The sequence below is a fragment of the Nicotiana tabacum genome, unplaced genomic scaffold, assembly GCF_000715075.1.
Source record: "Nicotiana tabacum cultivar K326 unplaced genomic scaffold, ASM71507v2 Un00011, whole genome shotgun sequence".
Lineage (NCBI taxonomy): Eukaryota > Viridiplantae > Streptophyta > Magnoliopsida > Solanales > Solanaceae > Nicotiana > Nicotiana tabacum.
In genome coordinates, this window is record NW_027438249.1 from 622479 (window position 1) to 634837 (window position 12359).

Consider the following 12359-nt stretch of genomic DNA (forward strand, 5'->3'; position numbering starts at 1 on the left):
CTTCACTCATTTTCTTTAACACACACACAGAGAAATATGAAGGAACACACCTAAAAGTTCCTGCTCTCCATTACAATCGTCTACTATTTGTTTGTTTCACTGTCTAGCAGGCTGAAAGCCAAGGCTAGATCCTAGGATCCTATTTGCTTCACTCTTCTATTACCAAATTCTTAACTGGTATGCCTCCACTTTACTATCATTCAAACCTATGTATGATTCAACTTGTGTACTTCCTGTTCTCAGCATGTCTACTTTCATGTTATTAAATCAGTATGCTCTTTGTTATTTGCCTGCCTATTTTTAACTAGACCTATGTACTTCATGATAATACTCTTAATCAGCATGCCTACTTATATATGATTAAGGCCAAGATGCTTTCTATTTCCAGCATGTCAGCATGCATGTTTCTATTAACTAGACCTATGTGTTTTCCTGCTTTCAACATGTCTGCCTCTATGCCATTAGACCTATGTCCACTTGCCCTATTCTAAGTGCTCATCCTTAACAAACTCTCGGTTAAGTCATGGTCTCTATGTCCTCAACTTTGCTTGCTTTTCTGTGTGACTGTCTGATCCTAGCATGTTGTCCTCTGATCAATACATGCATGTATGTTAACCTAGTAATAGCTAAGGGATCAAGACCATGAGAAACCTTGTTAAACTAATTGACCCTATCTATTGTTGATTGATGGAGTTCAGGGCTAAGCTCCTTCTATTAAATCTGGGCAATATGGGCCTTTGCTTTGTGACTATGTTTTTGCTGAGACCCTTTGTTTTAGAATGCGCCCCTTTTGACGACCAAGGCACAATGGCAACAATCTATCTCTCTGGGGATGTGAAGAATATTTGAAACGACTTTCGAACCATCACACGGATTTCGACCCAACTACCGTAAGAACAGAATGGAAGGGCAAAAAACCTAACAATTTTTTTTACTTCTGGATTGTTTTACTTCTGAATTGTTTTCTTAAAACTACTCCTAACCCTTAAATCACTACCTTCCACTCCTACTCTTAGAATATCTAGGATCTTGTCCCTCCAGTGTGAGCATTTCTTAGGAGTCTGTGACACTACTTAGAACTCCTCTGAACTCTGACATACTGGGGCTGGCCCTTTTACACTACACAAAGACTATTTCTCTTTAAAAAGAGTCTGGGTGTGAGCATTACCCGGGGTCCCTGAGGCCCTTGGGAACTTTGATGCACCAGAATATTCTCTTGGATACTATGAGTTGTTGGGGTACTACATATTTAGTTGAAGGCCTGGTTTTACAGGTTTACCTTTTGGGTCTATCCAGGCTCCCTATAGTGTAGCAGTCTCATTTCTGTAATTCATTCATTTGATTTGTAATAATAATTCTTATAAAAAAGATATTGGGGATATTAGTAAAATGGGAGGGACTTTTATATATGTCTTCTGGGGAAATCGAGTAGAAATCATGCTCTTAGGACTGTTATGATTATCTACTTGCACTAGGAAACATGCTTATAGGTTCATCATGTATTTGCTCTAAATTTCTATGCATATTCATATTTGTGCTAGAAATCCTGTCTCTAGATTGTTGTTAATTCAGCCGTAACAATCATGTTCATGAATTCTACTACGTGCATTAGAAACCATGTTCTAGGACTGTTATTGCACTCACTTTGATATCATGCCTACAATCAAATTGTATAAAATTAGTTTCCTCAATAGTAATCATGCCTATAGGAAATAAGTATAAAAGCAATTCTAACACCTAGATATCAAGCCTATATATATAAAAACGAGTTCTGAAACGTTTGTAACTATTTTTAGCACCTAGACAACATGCCTATAGGACCTAATGAACCAAGATGCCTGCGTAAAAATTATTTACTGGTTTATTGCACCCTGATTAATAACTAGCTACCATGTTCATATGACATCTCTAATCCACACCTAGGCAAGACTGTAGGGCGACTAAAATCTTGAAATTATAAAACTGTGCCTTATTTACTGCCCAGATTTAGCTAGTCCTAAAATCAGTAGGCAACTGATCAAATACCTTCTGCCACGCTTTAATAAAATGTTGCATATGTTCTGCTTTTTGCTCATTTAGATATCCTGCTATAGGTCTTTTAAAGTGTCTGAATATTGTTTGAGACGTGTAATTGCCTACTTATTTGTGGAGGTAAAATGTGAGCCTTTAACTGTTCTTTATCTGACAGTCTTATTTGTTTTTGCCTGACGCTTAGATTTTCTCTTTTTAAGCACTATAGAAAGTTCTAAATCCACCTTATCTAGAAGTCCTAAACAACTCCGGGACTAATAAGTAAGGGATAGGTAATGCACGCATAGAGTACGTTTAATTAGAATCGCATATATAACCATTAAGGGGAGGGTAATCGGGTAGTAAAGGATATGATGACATGTGCGCTAATGCAATGTATAGCACCCCAACTTGGAGACAATTACCAAGCATTGCACAGAAGTGATCCTATAGGCTAAAATCCCTAGGACCCCCTTTACCCCTTGTTTTAAACAAAATGTCTATTTATCTAAGTTACTTTGTTTGCTTATAAGACTAATTCACCAAATTTGAGTTCGGTCGGGACCCACAGTTGTGGACCTCGATGGGTGCCTAACACCTTCCCTTCAAGGTTATTTCGAGCCCTTACCCAATCTTTGGTAATGCGAACCAGTTTATGAGTTATTTGCTTTAGGTTCCCTAACGCACCTTAAATCCGTTAGGTGGCGACTCTTCAAAATTCAAATACCCAATTCCCAAAAGGTAATGAGTTGTCCCAAAAGAGATGTAGAAACCAGGACTCCGCAAGGAAAAAGAGGGCGCGACAACGATCTTGGCATGACAGACCAATATGGCATGATAAGGTAACAACCAATCCATATCCAAAATGACATCAAAATCGACCATATCGAGAAGTAGAAAATCTACGCTAGTATCAAGACCCCCCAATAATAATCACACATGAGCGATAGACATGATCTATGCCAATAGAATAACCCACGGGTATGGACACATATACAGGAGCTCTCAAAGAATCACGAGGCACAACCAAATACTTAGCAAAATAAGATGCCACATAGGAGTATGTAGACCTTGGATCAAATAGAACTGAAGCATCTCTACTGCAAAATGAAACTGTACTTATGATAACGACATCGAATGCCTCAGCCTCAGGCCTGGCTGGGAAGGCATAACATCAGGGCTGGGCTCCACCACTCTAAACTACATCTTTGGGATGGCCTCCTAGTGGCTGGCCTCCACCTCTAGCGTCCTGACCTCCACCTTTAATACCTCGACCTCCATATCTAGCTGCCTGACCCCTACCTCTAGCTAGATAAGCGGGCAATGGAACACCCGGTGCTGGAACCATGGCACGAGAACCCTGATACTAAGAACTGCTCGAGGCTCGAGGGCAAAACCTAGCAATGTGCCTCGGATAGCCACAAGTATAACAAGACTTCGGCTGCTGAGACTGCTGACTCTGAAACTGACCCTAACGGCCTAGGTAACCACCCTAGAAACTCTGGAGCGAAGGTGCACTAATATGAGCTGGTGATGCACTGTAGGGTAGCTGATCAGAATATTGCATATGAGAGTCACGGCCACCTGAAGCACCGTGAGAAGCCTGAAGTGCAGAATGAAACGGTCTGGGAGGATGGCCTCTACCAAAAGAATCCCTGCCTCCAGACGAGGCACCACTGAACCTACCAGAATGACGAGGCCTCTTGTCAAACACCTGAACACTACCCTGAGCTAAAACCATCTCAACTCGCCTGGCCATATTGGCTGTATCTTGGAAAGAAATCTCGCTCCATGTCTCCTTAGCCATTTGCAATCTGATAGGTTGAGTGAGTCCCTCAATAAACCTCCTCACTTTCTCCCTCTTGGTGGGGAGTATAAGAAGAGCATGGCGGGCCAAATCAACAAACCTAGTCTCGTACTGAGTGACAGTCATAGAACCCTGTTGAAAATGCACGAACCATCTGCGATAGTCCTCTCTCTGAGTGATAGGAAGGAACTTCTCGAGAAATAGATGAGAGAACTAGTCCCAAGTCAAGGCAAGCGACCCAGCTGGCCTAGTCAACACAAAATCATTCCACCATCTCTTGGGGGACCCTATCATCTAGAATACAGCAATGTCGACCCTATTGGTCTCCGCTATCCCCATGTTCTGCAACACCTCATGGCAGCGGTCAAGATAATCCTGTGGGTCCTTAGACGCTGCCCCACTAAAATGGACCGGAAAAAGCATGGTGAACTTACCCAACCTCAACAAAGCATCATAAGACATAACTAATCCACCAGTGGCCTATGCCGCAATAGCTGGCTGAACTACTCTAATTGGCCGAGCTGCCGGAGTCTGAAACTAAGGAGCCAACTGCTCCGGAGTGTGGGTAGCGGGAGTCTATGCTCCTCCCTCAGCGTGATACGGATAGTTCCACAGGAAATGTACCAGTCTGAGCTACGCTCTCCACAAGTCCCACTAGACGGACAAGCATCCTGAAGCACTGGGGTGGCTATGAACCCCTCCGGGAAATAAGCTGGTCCTACTAGAATGGCCTAGGCTAGAGCCTCCTCATCAAACTCTACCTGAAGCTCTGCCGTTGGTGCTACTGCTCGAGCTCTGGGCTGAGCCCTTCCTCTGCCTCGGCCTCTAGCACGGCCTCAGCCTCGTCCTATGCCCCTTGTAGGAGCTACTGCTGGGGGCTTGGGCTACTGGTCAGCTGATGAAGCGGTACGTGTTCTCGCCATCTGTGAAAGAACTAGAGTAGAAATTTCAATTAGCATTGAGAAATCGAATTTCACGACGGAGAAGAATTGAAGTGAAGTTGTTTCTAAAGTCTGTAGCCTCTGGGGATAAAATAGACGTTTCCGCAGCGATCCCTCAAACTCTACCTAGCTTGTTTGTGAATTGTGAGACCTAGGCAAGCTAGTGCTCTGATACCAACTTGTCACGACCTAAATTTTCCACCATCGGGATCGTGATGGTGCCTGACTTTTAGGATGTTAGGCAAGCCAACAGAAAACGACCTAACACGCTAATCACTAACCAAAAATAGTAATTAACAATAATTTAAACTAAACGAGTAAAAGGTGCGGAAATGTTATAACAATATAAACACTAATACACGACTACCCAAAGATTTGGTGTCACAATCCACAAATGTCTAAGAATTTCTAGAAATGCTGGTTTAAAGAAAATACATATGTTCTCGAAATGAAAGAAAACAGGGAAACTAAGATAGAGGGAAGAGGATTCTAGGGTCTGCGAACGCCGGCAGATCTACCTTGGATCTTCTGATGGACTGAAGGCAGCAACTCAACTCTGGTCAACGAGGTCTAGTACCGAAATTTGCACAGAAAGTGCAGAGTACAGTATCAGTATAACCGACCTCATATACTGGAAAGTGTCGAGCCTAACCTCGACGAAGTAGTGACGAGGCTAGTACACGACAACAATATGAACATGTGCAGTTAAATCATATACAAGAAAATAACAACAACAGAAATTTAATAGATAATAAAGGGAAAGGGGAAAAACATGTTGAGGGGAATATCAAATACTGAAAATAGTACCGTATAGAAACACAGTAAATATCATACTTTGAACCGAAGGAAATAATAACAAAGCAAACACGTGCTCGGCATAACCCTTCGTGCCTTTACTCTCGTACTTACCATAAGAAACGATAGAAATGACGCGAAATCACCCTTCGTGTATTAACTCTCTCAAAACATGGCATGGTATCACCCTTCATGCATTATCAATATCATAATACGGTACGGCATCACCCTTCGTACATTATCGCTCATAGAATACAACACGACATCACCCTTCGTGCATTAACACTCACTCATAATATCTTGCACGGCATCACCCTTCGTGTTTTACTCTCTTCCTCACCCACACAACAGAAACAATAACAATCGAGCAAGGAAATCATCAATAACCAACCTCATTTCAACATTTAACTTCACAATATAAATCTCAACTTGAGTCGGTACTTAACCAATATCCAATACCAGAAAAATATAATAAGACTTGTTTAACACGAAGAATAAGCAGTTTTAGGCATGAACAGTACGTATAAAGAAATACACAGTCACAAGTATAAGACTCACTCGCATGCTATGACCCGACAACCACGTATAGATACTTGTCACCTCATATATACGTCGTACTCAACAACTAAACACATAGAAAATAAGACAGTAACACCTAATCCCTCAAGCTAAGGTCAGCCACAATACGTAGCTCGTTTCCACGGCCCAAAATCAAGCCTCAACCACCGCTTTTCCTGTAGATTCCACTTACGAACCACACGTATCTAATCATAATTAACTTCATAATATCAATTATCGCTAAGAAACCAATTCCAATGCATAATTAAAAGTTTCCCAACATTTTTTCCAAAAAGTCAAAAACCCGACCATGGGCCCGCTTGGTCAAAACTTGAAGTTCAGACCACAACCTGATTACCCATTCACCCCCGAGCCTAGATATACAATTAGTTTTGGAATCTGGCCTCAATTTGAGTTCTAAATTCCTAAATTTCAAAATTCCTAAGTTCTACCCAAAAACACCCAATTCCGCCATGAAAATCCTAGATTCTAGGATGAAATCTTGTAAAAAGGTTTAATGGATTGAAAAAAGAGAGTTAAGGATCAATTACCTATAATTTGGGGAAGAACTAGCCTTTGAAAAATCGCCTCTTGAAGTTTAGGTTTTGAAAATTTGGGAAATGAATCAAAAATCCCGTCTAAGTCCCTTTTACACAGCTGCAGATGTCACGTTTGCGACCTGAGCTTCGCAATTGCGAAGCTCGCAAATGCGAAGAACTATGGCAAATGCGAAGTTCCCCACACTTCTACTGTCTTCGCAATTGCGAAGGTAATGTTCGCAATTGCGACAAAAAGGATTGCATTTGCGATCACTGCTTCTACCCCTTGCTTCTCAATTGCGAAGAAATCTTCGCAAATGCGATCACTGTTAGCCCAGCCTTCCTTCGCAAATGCGATGAAGGCCTTGCAAATGCGGGACCTGTGAGGCTTGGAATTGTGATACCTGATCTCGCAAATGCGGGATCCGAGGCCTGCAACAGGTATTGCAGCATCAGCTGTGTTCTAAGTCCAAATTCTACTTCGTAGCCTATCCAAAACTCACCCGAGCCCTCGAGGCTCCAAACAAAACATGCAGACAAGTCTTAAAACATCATAGGAACTTGCTCATGCGATTAAATCGCCAAAATAACACACAGAACTATGAATTTAGCACTAAATTGCATGAAATTTTCAAGATAGTTTCAAAACTTCTATTTTCTCAACCAAAAGTCCGAATCACGTCAAATCAATTTCGTTTTTTACCAAATTTCACAGATAAGGTTTAAATATCATAACGGACCTGTACCGGGCTCTGGAACCAAAATACGGAGCCGATACCAACAAGATCAAATCTTTTAAATTATTATATTTTCAGTCTTATCAACTTCTTTCAAATTTTCATTTCTCGGGGTAGAGACCTTGGAATTTGATTCCGGACATACATCCAGGTCCCATATTTTACTATGGACCTCTAGGATCGTCGGAACACAAGTCCGGGTCTGTTTACCCAAAACGTTGTCCGAAGTCAACAAAAATCAATTGTTTAAGCCAAAAATATCACTTCTTAAATTTTTCACATAAGGGCTTTCTGGATATACGCTAAGACTGCACATGCAAATCGAGGAGAGGTAGAATGCGTTTTTTAAGGCCTCGGGACACAGATTCGAGTTCTAAAACAGAAGATGACCATTTGGGTCATCACAACTACCCTCCCCAAACCCTATTTATGAGATCAAACTGGATTTTTTGTTGTTGTTCTTGTTTTATGTGCTAAAGTAAGGATTCAAAGAATAAACTCATATTGTGTTTTCCAAGTTTCTCACATGAGGCAAAACCTACAATACTCTAAACCATGAAAAAACTCGTCTCACTTGATTTTTGACATAGTCACATAGGTGCATTTGATCTTGTGGAGGTAAGGCTTTGTGATCCCTCTGTATCAATTTAGATGACATATTTCACTTATTGAGAGTCAATTTGACTAAACTTTGAAGCTAAATGAGTTCTAAGTTTAATATGTATACAAATTTAGTGAATTTATTAACACAAATACATTAAAGTTGTTAATTAATTAGGTGGTTTAACCAATAAAAAAGTCGAAAAGTAATTTAGGAGTTCAATGATATGCAGTCTTCTAGGTTATGGCTGTTGTCTTCTCTGAAGAGATCTATTTCTACGATCGCAATTTCTTATTTCAATTTCACAAAGTGAAATCAAAGAAAATCAATGCACGTCTATGAGTATATACAACTTAAAAGTTACAAACATTTTTTTCTTCTTTAAAAATAGATACAGTCAAACTTCTCTATAACAACTCCGTTTGTATCAAATATTTTTGGATGTTATAGCGAAGTGTTGTTATAAAAAACATATATTATAACTTAACATGAAAATTGGTTCCGAAAAAAATTTAACTTTTATAGTGAAATGTTGTTATATATGAATGATGTTACAATTAAGGGTCTGATTTACCCCTCTACTATCATAAATAGGCCTTATTTATCCCTCGTTTAAGTTTTCTATCAAAAATATCCCTACCGTTATACATTAAGTTCATATTTATCCCTTACACGTTAAAAATACCCTCCCATCTTTTAAATTTCATGTGGCATCCCCTTATTGGACCAACTGATCCGCCCCATTTTTTTTAATTCAAACCCGCCCCGATCCCAGCAACAGAGTAGCTACCGTCCTACTCTACATCTTTTCCCTTTTCTGTAGAGTTAAATCCACATATTAGTTTACAGAGTGTTCTAGTATCCTTTTTTCCTTGGCCAGCGAGCGAAAATTTCCCCATCTCCAAAGACAAGAGAACTAGTGCTATGCCTTATTCTTTTAGGCTAATACCAGTGCTTATACTCCACAGACAAAAATGCAAGAAATTCGCTATTAAAGCAGAACCTGAACGTGTTTTTCTTTGTTTTCTCCATAAGCTGAAAAATAATGCGCACTTCTTTCGCTCAGACCTCTGGTTTATCAAAGAACAGAGGTCGTGGGCCTCTTATGCAAAGTAAGTTACATTTCCACTAAAAAGTTCAAAAAGACGTGTGGAATAACAAAGGTAAGGTCCAATATTGGGACCCAACCTTTGAAATCTGTAACTGAGACAGGAGTTTCACAAAGACTCTCGTTTCTTTACTTTTTCATTCACAATAAACAAACATTATAGGTGTAATATGTTACCCTGTAATCTCTCTCTTTATTTGTGAGAGGGTTGAACAAATGTTAATTTCTTCTTTACTGATTGTCTGTTTTTATCTTTAATCTCTTTCTTCGACAAATACTCAAGTATTAAAGATTGCAGCTTTTACATTTTTTTGGACATGTAAATTTCTCTAGAAATTTGAGGGGGGGATTGCAGCCATCGTTTGTTTTCAAACCTAAATTTCATCGGGGGGGGGGGGTCCCTTTTGGATCCACCGAATTTAAAAAGTTATTAATGTCCCACGTCGTTCTTTTTTTTTTTTTAAAAGCAATGGATTAGTGTCCCACGTCGTTGTATGTGGGATCGGAGATTAAAAAGGAAAAATCTAGCACCACATATAATTATCACTATCGGTTGATAACATTGAATGTCAACTTTTTATCATAACTCATGTCGATATCTTGAGCAAGGAAACAAAGCTGGACATAATAATATGGGGAAATTATTAAAGAGGAGTACGTTGTACTATTTTAATCCTTAATATATATACTCCCTAATACAATTTTTTTTTTTTATAACACTAATGTCGCTTGTGCCCTCAACTAATTGCACTGAGTACATGTTATTATCTCTTATTTGTACCAAATAATTCTATACACTCAAACTTAAATAGATGAAAAGAATAACGTAGAGTGTATGACTCTGTTGACTCCATAACATAAATAACTCTAAGATGGGAATGTTTGTAATCCGTCGCAATTTGACACAAGAAAATTCCAACAATATAACGGGGCATTTGCATCTATATACGCTTCTTGAGTCACGTTTTAACTTGTGCCCGCTTTGCAAAAACAATTGCAAGCATACCCAATTTTTCGCGTTACTTCAGCATACAGGGCTGAAATAGCAAAGGCAATCACACAAAACTTCAGCATTCTAGTAGACGAGACTAAAGTAGCAAGTGTGCTAAACCAAGTGTGCTGAAGTTTTTGTTTGTAATTGCTAAAGTTTTTGTTTTTGTAACTGGCGAATTTCAGCTCTAGAGCTGAAGTTTTTGTTGTAACTGGCGAACTTCAGCTCTAGAGCTGAAGTTTTTGTTTGTAACTGGTGAACTTCAGCTCTACAGCTGAAGTTTTTGTTTTTGTAACTGGCGAACTTTAGCTCTAGAGATGAAGTTTTTGTTTGTAACTGGCGAACTTCAGTTCTAGAGCTGAAACTCTAGAGTCTTCTTCCCTTCATAATGATACTGTCACGAAAATATGAAAATAGCTGCTTTACAGTCACATAAAGCATTCAATAGCAAGGATACCTCATCTTATAACTCTCTAACCGGACCAATTATTTAGATGATTAGTTCAACAACTAAACCATCCAAATGAACTGTTAATCGATATTTGATAAAGCAAGAAACTTTTTAACAATTTACATAAACTAATATGTTGCTGCTAATGTCATGCATTATCAAATAGGATCTGTAGCTTCGTCACTTAATAGATCATCTATTACCACCATTTAATCAAGCAAGGACCTTTAGTCACGAACTTCAGAAAGAGGTTGAGGGCAGATATAACTTTGAGGAGGAGAAGGAGAAAGGGGATTGAAGTTGTTTAAAATATGGGTACAAGTTAAAAAAAAAATTAAAAAATGAAAATAGATTAAAGCCCGTGCAATTTTTACCAATATAATCTGTCACACCCCTTTTTTTACAACCTCACTAACCCTGTTAAAAATATAAAAGGATTTGTAAAGTTAAAAAGGATTTTCAATTAGAAAGTGACAAAATTGTGTTCAAAAGAAATAACTCAGAGTCGCCACCCGACTTGGGTAAAGGGGTTCATTTGACCGGGGAGAAGGTGTTAGGCACTTTCTGAGTCCCGTAACTAGTACGGTTGCATAGTCAATCTAGTTGGCTTTTAGAATATTTGAATTAAGGTAAAAATACACAGAAAAAGAAAATAAACACATAAGAGACTCGAGATCATTCCCACCTAATAAAAGAAAGATAAAAATAAGAATAAAATAAGAGTAGAAGTACTACGAGTTCGTTTTCAGCCTCCAATCACAGAATACTACGGGGCATTCCCCGAAATAAAATATATACAAATCCTTCGGGGCATTCCCCAGATGAATTTAACTAAGGGAACGACTTCTCGCCTCGAAACAAACAAATCCTAAGGCTTGCCTACCCAAGTGTGGTCGGCCTAAGCATGTTCCTAACGAATACCTTAAAATAAAAGATGACTACAAGAAAGATCTAATTCATGCTCATATTTTATTTTTATCTCTTTATTTTTATTAGGCCGAGCCCGATACCTAAAGCATGGAACAAATTAATTTCTAATGAGCTTTGGTATTTCTACCACTCCCCACGACCCAACAATCCAAATAAATGCAGCAAAACCAGACAAAATAGGCAATCAAACATACTACAAAACAGCAAGTTAAGGAAGGGAAAGAAAAATTTGTGCATTTGAAATATGGTAAGAGCCTTTTAATCAGTCACCTACTCTATATCCTCCAACCACTCAACTCTCAGAAACCTAACACCCCTTCACAAACACAATAGACAAACAAGACATCTATCAGAAGTGCAAGAGAAAAACAACGAGCTTGTCAAGAATTAGGCATGCTGTGTCGAGACATAATGGATTAATTGAACATGTAGGTATGAAAGCACTCTACCCGCTCAAATAAATTTTAAGCATTTCGACCCGTCACACTGGTCCTAATATCAAGAGAAAAGCATTTCGAGAAGGCATTGGAGGCAACTTCATAGGCACAGATGCACTAAATCTCACCTGATACATGAATGGATGCACCAAAACAGTAACTATAATGACATGTTCTTTACATAAAGTTCATGACCTAACCATGATAATTAATAGGACTTCTTATGTGAATCTGTTACTTAACTATGACTAACCGATACCATACATCAATTCAACATCTGAACATAATCACCATGCCGACAGCAAGAGGTTGATTTAACTAACTTTAACACAATGAAACCTGTTTTAAGACACTAAACTACCGAGCGGACTCGACATCACACAATGGCCATTGTTTCACGGGGAATCAACTCAAATATGACAATAAGGGAAGCCACTAATCAACAGAATGCTTC